Source organism: Ptychodera flava, unplaced genomic scaffold (genome assembly GCF_041260155.1).
Source record: "Ptychodera flava strain L36383 unplaced genomic scaffold, AS_Pfla_20210202 Scaffold_51__1_contigs__length_905262_pilon, whole genome shotgun sequence".
Classification (NCBI taxonomy): Eukaryota; Metazoa; Hemichordata; class Enteropneusta; family Ptychoderidae; genus Ptychodera; species Ptychodera flava.
This window is the reverse complement of record NW_027248373.1, coordinates 369858-378779: the sequence shown is the minus strand read 5'-3', so window position 1 is coordinate 378779 and position 8922 is coordinate 369858. Positions and strand designations below refer to the sequence as shown.

The following is an 8922-nucleotide window of genomic DNA, read 5'->3' as shown; positions in this document are numbered from 1 at the left end:
AATATATCAGCCAGATGAAAAATTATTTATGAAGATTTGAATACAGGAGCACCATCTGTGTTACATACAAATGATACGTCATTCCAGTTTTGTGAGCAAGGAAGTCATTCAGATGAAATATCTTGCACACTATATAGAGTACATCTTCTGCAATTAATAATAATAATAATAATAATAATATTTTGTGGCAGTAAGCAAGGAAGTCATTCAGATGAAATATATTGCACACTCCAATCTATAGAGTACATCTTCTGCAATAATAATATAGGGTTATTCACAAAATACGGCCCTGTATGGACTCGGGTTCAGTGAGTGACGTATTGGACGAGCCGACTCGGGCTCAGTGAGTGATTCTGCTCGTCCAATACGTCACTCACTGAGCCCTCGTCCATACAGGGCCGTATTTTGTGAATAAGCCTATTATTATACACCTCCCTCCATTAATCGCCCGTATAAACTAATTCTATGGTAAATTTTGAGGGATGCGGCACGCACGATATGAAGGGAACGCGCGCGATTGTTGAAATAAAATTGCTACAAACCCCTGAAAATTTGCGCGTCGCGTGTCCCCTGTATTTGAGACTCCATGTTCTATACAAAATACGGAAAGTTATTGGACGGTCAAACTCCCATAGCTTACGGCAGTAGGTGTATAATAAAAATAATAATAATAATAATAATAATAAAATTTAATTCTTAAAAAAACTCACTCCAGAAACGTGTCAGTGCGCTGTACACAACTGTAAAAAAAATACAAGAAGACAGCTAAAAACTTGAAAACTACAATTACGAGTAAAATTTAGTAAAAAGGTGGGTCTTTGAAAAACGTTTAAAACATGCAATATTTCTTACGCACATTTCTAGAGCACATACCAAAAAAGCTCTCTGACCGTAGGACTTATTAAAATAGCTACGTGGAGAATTAGTCATACGCAATTTCTCAGAAGATCGTAGATCTCGTCGGTACATACAGGTCAATTAAATCAGTAAGATACAGTGGTGCATCACATCTGACAATCTTAAAAGTAGTCTGTAAAAATAAATTTGAAATGTATATAACAAGCATTCAGAGGTAGCCAGTGTAAATCATTAAAACGGAGTGATGTGGTCATATTTGCGGGTACCTGTGACTATATGGTGCTGCCGCAATGCATGGATGAGTTTCTCTGTAGTGGGCTTGTCCAGTAGTTTACAAATTTTACCTATTCTCGACAAGAGAAATATGCGTTCCTACATTGCATACTGATATGGTCACACACATAAAGCCATCCCTGTTGAGAATAACACCAAGATTCTATTCAGTTCTGCTGCATCTTTTTTAAGCATGATGAAAAATGAATAGATAATGTACATCTTAGTATCATCAGCATACATCATGGCATCATGCAGTCAAGATCATGGTTGACTATAATATCCTCTAGTGGTGCTGTGTAGAGCGTGAATAAAATTGGCCCAAGAACGGATCACTGTGGAACACCATACTTCAATTGAGTCATGTTTTCTTTTTATAAGTAAGTCATACCTGGGAAATGATACAAGTTTTGAGAGTAACGGCACCTCAGTAAAATATTGTTTTCTTGTTCGTAAAGTAAAATCGCTGTTACACATAATGCACAGTTCAGCAGAGGTCAATGGTGGTTGGAGGGTTTGGTCTAGAGAGGGAATATCAGAGATTTCCTGGAAGGGGAGTGTGAGGCAGAAAGTTGCAGGGAAGCCAGTCAAAGTTAGATGTGTTAGTAGTCTCTTATCGTCATACATTGAACGATCTTCACTGTCATCACCCTCACATGCTAGTAACTGCAGTTATTTCTGGTGTTGTTGCGAAATGAAATGCTACGAAAATCTGATTAATACATAGATTCCAGGACTCTGCATATAATGCATCCGTAGGTGAGTGATTTTGTCAACGTAAATTGAGAAAGAACATCCCCCCTATAAGTTCCCTAGTTAATGCAAATATTAGATGAAGTATGCTTGACGAGAACAAAAAGAAAACAAGCTGTAGCAAGTGCCTCAGCCCTGAAAGGTACACCATTTGGTTGAACTTTTGTAGCTGAAGTATGAAAGTCAAGTCTCATCTGTGATACACGTTGCTCTACAGGGTATGGAAGGAACTTATCCAGGAATTCTGAAGGGTTTTGATAGCTGCCTTTTGTTTGTAGTGTGAAATTACTTTGAGTTTGGTATATGTATGCCCTTACAAAAGATCAAAATTTGCCACAAGTTTGCATTGCTTATTTGTTACAAACTTGATACAAATTCTGACATCCAAACAAGCACCAATCTTGCTAGTCAGTTATACACTTTGATTCAAACATAGGCTAAGTTAACAACAAGTATATGTGGAGAGTGTGATGAACATTGCACCAAGTTTGCACAGAGAATGTAGAGGTCATTTTCTGTTTGTTTGTATGGGGTGTGCACCAAGCTTGCGGATGGGGGAGGGAAGAGAGATTCAATATCTAGGGCATGGTATCTGTTGCATTAGCACAGCAGACATACTGTTGCCCTGGTAACATTTCAGGGGATTTAGATGATTTTAATTCCTGACAGCATCTTTTTCAAAGTAATGCTCACACAAGTGGTACATGACATCATCGTGCTGCTTCTCCCCACTGTATACGGCTAGTTTTCAATCGGGTTCAAACCCACAACTTGCTTATAAATGTACACTCTTTAGATATGTTTACCTTGCAAGCAGCAGATTCTAAAATTCACCTTCAAGTCATTGTCCAGATGCTAGGTTGGAACATCTATGGAAAAGTTTTCAAATAAAATGTTTGAGGTTTTTTAGTGACAAAATTAATCTGTACAGGAAGAGAGAAAATAAATGACAGGAGAAATGAACAGCTATGATTTTCTACCATTGCAGGACTACTTTCTGAAATCAAACACTGAAATCTGTGACCTTAAAAGGGAGCTAAAATTTCTGGTACCTTTTAATCCTCTGCTAAATTTTAGAAGAAATTGGCCAAGGAATGTCTGATACCAGTATGAATGGTATCTCTGGTATCCTACCTTTCTACAACCGAGCTATAGAAAACAAACATTGAAAATTGTAACTTAAAGGGAGCAAAAATTTCCAGTACTTTCCTATCCTTCTACATGTGCTAGGTTAAAAATATTTCTGGCTGTGAGTCACTGTCGTCAATACTACCGTAGTATTACTGTGACAATGTCTGTCATCATTGGCATCTTCATCACTTACATTACCACTTACAACATAGTCATGTGAATATCAGATACTGGTACTTAGGTGTGAATGCATGCAGGTATCTCTGGTATCTTAACCTTTCTACATCCCAGCTAGAGGAATCAAAAAATGAAAACTGTCACCTTAAAAGGGAGCGAACATTTCCATTATTCTTAATCCTTGCACCATGTTTAAAGGGAGATGTGGGCAAGTGTAATTTTTGTCTAGGTGCCCTGCAGGGGATGCTGTTACCCAATACAAGTAGTTTCAACCAACCACAAGTCACACAATTTTGCTTAAAACCAGGAAGACAACTAGGCATTTTTTAAGGCTTGACCATGCTCATGTGAAGCTAAAATCAATAAATTGACATGTCCTTGGGACTTGCTGAGTGATCATAATACCCATACCTCCAACTGTTCATTTTTTCTTTGCATTCTTTTCCACTAATCATTGAGGCCCCAGTATTTGTAACTTTTAACCTTTTTTTATGTTCGAAATTACATGTTATTCTCTTACATCCATCGTGAAATGTTGTTCAGTAAAGAAATAAGCCAAATTTGTGCTCCTGTAGTGACATACAAACGCTAAACATTGCCCGATCGAGTTGGATTGCCGCGCGGGTTTGTTGACAACTTGTAGGCTGTGCACGTGACCGAGAACGCCGATACTGATGACATCATCGAGCCTGCAACATTCCTGGGGCCATGCCATGCCACGCCACACTGCCTGGGTAATCGCCCATAGTCGCCGGCTGAATGACCTGCGAATGGTTTTATTTGTTCTTCTCTGTTCAAATACGTACTGCTACTGTGTTTCAGAGGATACAGAACTTTGGCAGAGGAGGCTGACATTCTATTCTGGTACAGTGTGCGTATACGGATTATTCAAACTGCAGTCGGCAGTCCACCGATGCGCACCTGCATGCACTGCAGCTGCAGTTGGTCACTCAGAACTCCGGGTACCGATGTAAAATCAAGACGACACTATATACACTTGGCTCACTTCTGTAGGCAAATAGCTATCAAAATTGAGTAACTTGAAGTAATAAATTTCAGCTGATTGTTGCTTTAGCGGCAAGGTAATTGCGAAATCGAAGCAACATAGTTTGGCAATGTATGGTAGGCTGTCGAATGCAGTGAACGCGATGGCCTTTGGCAGCAAGTAAGGGAACCGTCAGTATTTACGACCTGGGGGTCATTCAAAAATTGAAAGCTATAAGGGGGTGCTCAAAATGTTTTTCCTTTGTCTTACTCTGTCCTCAATGACATAATGATTAGTTGACAATAGATATTTTACTCTGATACATATTAAATAAATAGAAAATAAATACTTTAACAGAACAAATAAATATCAACTAGATTAAGCAAGCAAAAACTACAAGTAGCTGCTACTACTAGCAATACTTATTATGAAAGAGAAGATAGTGACCATGAGAATGATATCGTTGTTCATGTACTCAAGGGCACCAGCGGCAGTAAAGATGGATCGACAGTGGTGATGATGATGTCACACAGTAGTTTTCTGCAGTCGTTACCAGAGGTGGAAGGAGAGGCTGAGTCATGGAGAAATGTTCTCGACAGATATCACTATACACTCTAAAGTCATGTGTTCAGTTATTGAACACATATTAGAACGCTGAACTGTAACACTTTTTGAACGCAGTTTAAGTGTTCAGTAAGAAAACTAGAATGCATGTGTTCAGGTTTAGAACATATAGTGTTTTTATTTTTGAACGCATTTCATATGTTCAAATTACATGAAATAGAACACTGTTTACGCATCAGAACACTGTAACACTTTTTGAACACAATGTAAGTGTGCAGAGTAATTAAATAGAATGCATGTGTTCTGGAAAGCAGACCACCATGTGTTCACCTAATAATGTACACATAGAAAATTACAGACACAAGTTATTATGCAATATTTATAAACAGTCCAACTTGCAGTTGAACAATTAAACATAAAAGCAGCTATAACAGCTTTTCATTTGATTTTTCAATTTGAATTAATGGATATAACAAGGAGTTTTCAACTTGCAATCAATCAAAATTACATTAAAATGCATTTAAAAAAGAGTCATCTAAATTTTACACTCACGATGGAACAGTTAAACATTCAAATTGTCATAACAGCTGGTCATTTTAGGACTTTCAACTTGTGACAAAAAAACAAATATTTCTGTTGGCATCACATATGGCTTCTACAGATTTGCAAACTTGCGATGAAACTGAACATGAAAACTGCTATGATTGCTTGCCATTTCAAACTTATCAACTTGCAATCAAAACCTGGATATTAGAACAACTATCAAATATGGTACTCTAAAGAGAATTTCTAACTTGCAATTGAACGAAAACTCCTTTATAAGCTAAAATGCTTTGTAATACAGTACAATTGCAATAGTTAATTGTCACTTATAAACCAACTGATATGTATAACAACAATTATAAATATCAAATTAGATAGAAATTCTTCAAAAGGGATGAACACAGATTGTACAGAAATGTTTACTTTACATTACATTACATTGGAGTTGACTTAAAGTTAATACACCATGTGAATAATATTCATTTACCTTTGCCTGGTCACTGTTGTTTTTGTTCTGTGTTGCGCAATCTCTTACATCTGACAGACAGCAATAGAATATCTCGCTCAAATCTCACGCATCGGCCAGAACAGCCGACCAATCAGAAATTGTCTTCCATAAAATGCACTGACCGCTGAGTGTACATATCGTCCGTGTATCCACCTGCAAGCAGATTTGTTCTGTTCCGATACATATAATAAGTTCTGACGCGCGAAATTTTAACAAGGTTTTCTACTGCTGTTTGTCAGATGTAAGAGATTGCGCAACACAGAACGAGAACAACAGCAACACAGCAAAGATAAATACGGACTGATCAGATTGGTTCTAGGCGGTGTTGACAATGTTGATAATGGCGTGTCAACATGCCTTAGGGAGGAAAACAAGATATTCTCATTAACCTATGGAACAAAAATATTGAGAAACTCATCAAACTTTCAAGTTACAGCTGATGTCCCTTTAAAGTCCTATGGAAAGGTGACCATGAGGATACCAGGTCTTCATCTTATTGAGGAGCGTCAGCAATTAAGACATTCCATTTCTCCCTAACCTCTTTAAAGAGCACCTAGTAGCCTATCCCTGTGAAGTTTTTTGCTTGAAAGCCTTCCTCCACCACAAATGATTGCAGAAGTCCAAGAATCATAGCATGTGATTTTGGATATGACAAGTCAAATACGTAATATGAAGCCATTAGTTTCAACACTGCAGACATAATTCCCTCCTTTTTGTCTACAGTTATATGAACAGTGTAACCTACGATGTACAGTCCTAAGAGTTCTCCAGCTGCTGTAAAGACCATATATGAGGAGCCTCACATTCTTTGGTTTTCAGTGCATGTTGATGTCTTCATCTGCTACATCCTAGTGAATAAAGACAAATTTTATGTACTTTAATTGCATGCAGTACAAAGTGAATTACTTGATCACTGGAATTTTTTTGAGTAAACCCCCCTCTTGTTCATCATCATGTGTGAGTTCAACAAACCCCATCTTTTTTTGAGTGACCCCTAATTCCTCCAATCCTCAGGCCATAAATAATGACGGCTGCCTTACTGACTCAGAATTTTGTCATGTTTATACAAATTTTGTAAACCTTGCATGATATCATGTCCCTCTTTTGGTCATCACGTCCTCTTTTTGTGCGAATTTATGCACATGCATTAATGGGAATACTACACTAAAACAGCACTTGAACAAAATACTAGACAGTACATATAGTCAACTGTTACAATGTCTTTATATTACCTCAACAAGTGTGATGATTGACGCTGCCTTGAAAGTGCTGATGAAGATGCCTTTCCACCATGCTTCATCTTTATCTTCTTCTCCATGTACAGTATTACTGCTAACATGCGGAGTGGATCCTACAAGTATAATATTTCATTGTATTGATGGAGGATTTATTTCAGTTTCCAACCCCTGTTCAACCACTATGGTAGCTGACTTGTCAGTTGACAAAGTTAGGACATAATCATGGCTATGTCATAATATAATATTTGCCGAAAAAACGTAGATACATAGATCAAACTTCTGCAAAATCACTATTTCTAAGCTTAATAGGATAGAATGGTAATATTCACAACATGAACACTAGGATTCAGCTATGTATCACGTGACCTTCATCAACAGACTAGAGCATTAGGAGTTGGGGAACACTAGTATTCAGTATTCAGAACACTAGCATTCTATTTGTGATTTACAAAATTTGTGTTTGAACTCACGAATATGGCCAGAAAATTTGCAACTGTCTTGTCTAAACACAAAACGAGATAATTATTAAAATTAGACGTAAGTGACTCACATATTGCGAGAGAGGGTACTCTACGGCAAAATACACCTCAGTGAGTGTCATGTGCTTATCGCCGGGCCACGGTTCAAACTTGGTGCCTATTCAATGCCATTTTGTCACGATATACAATACTTACCGTAGCAGTCAAACTCTCCGTGCAAACAGCTATCACACCGTCACAAAATACTGGCAGAACTCAATCGCTGAAATCATAGATGTGAAAAATACCAACAGCAACAAACATCGTCGTCTGCAGCAGCGGCGCGGCTTGCATCGAATGTGCGCATGTTCAGAGGGCCCTCGTGTGACCCGAGGAAGCCCGATTATCCGTGACGTCATTCTCGGCGCACCAGGAATACAAGTGTTCATTTAGTTGGTACACTAGTGTTCTGTGGTTGGCGCCCTGTTTGAATACGAATATTCACAAATTGAACACCAGTGTTCCGGAAGATCTTGTCTTCACGATTTTATCGAAGTAAATAGTTTAAAGACATTTACGTTCTTTTATTATAAGCAATTAATAAACTTGAACACTTTTCAGAACTACCAACATGTGCCTTTGATCTCATAAGTGTTCACTGACTCGAATTAACATATAGGCCTATACGAGTCAAAAAAAATATTTTGTTCGTTTTTTTGATTCAGAGGAGTTTACTGGAGCAGAAAACAAACTAAAGTACGTCGTGATGTGTGTTTCTAACGAAAATAATGTTGTCTGGATAAAAATACGCAACAAAAACTGTTGTCAGTTGGTGTTAGAACGGCAGCGGTCAATGGCTGACCACATCCATTCTATTTCTGAACACAAATGTTCAATACCTGAACACACATGACACTTCCCATGTGATCAAACTGAACGCATCCGACGCGTCATAGGCGTCCAAACGTTTAGAGTGTAAGTGCACAGGATCTAGGACAAAATGAACTGTTGTGAGTTCATTCTTTATATTATCATAGAAATGTATATTTTATTGACTTGAGTTCAACAACCATTTCGACATTTAACCATACCATAATGACATGCTACCCATCCAAATTAACAATACTATATGGTCGGAGACTGGTTATTAGGTGAACTTTTATATGTACATATTGTAACATGGGCTCAGGTAAGACAAAATTTCTGTTAGAGAGGGGGTTACTCAAAGTCATCATGGTAGGCTGGGGTGTGACTCAAAATTTCGGAGTTTCTAATGTAATTCCTCCGACCCCCAGTTCGTAAATAATGACGGCTCCCTGAACAGCTGTCAACGCCTGAGTCAGAACGATCGGGACCAGTATACGCACGGCTGTATCTCAGCGAAAATTTGGAGAAATACAATGGAGCTACTGCTAAGAAATTTACAGACTGTTG

General features: G+C 38.1%; 1 long non-coding RNA gene across 1 annotated transcript; it reads right to left on the bottom strand.

Annotated features, from left to right (window-relative positions):
• Positions 1–5285: 5285 nt before the first annotated feature.
• On the bottom strand, positions 5286–7813 carry LOC139128388 (uncharacterized). The gene is made up of 3 exons (XR_011551280.1): positions 7705–7813; positions 7025–7143; positions 5286–6640 (listed from the first exon to the last, which is right to left on the bottom strand). It is a non-coding gene; the product is annotated as an uncharacterized lncRNA (long non-coding RNA).
• Between the last annotated feature and the right edge of the window lie 1109 nt (positions 7814–8922).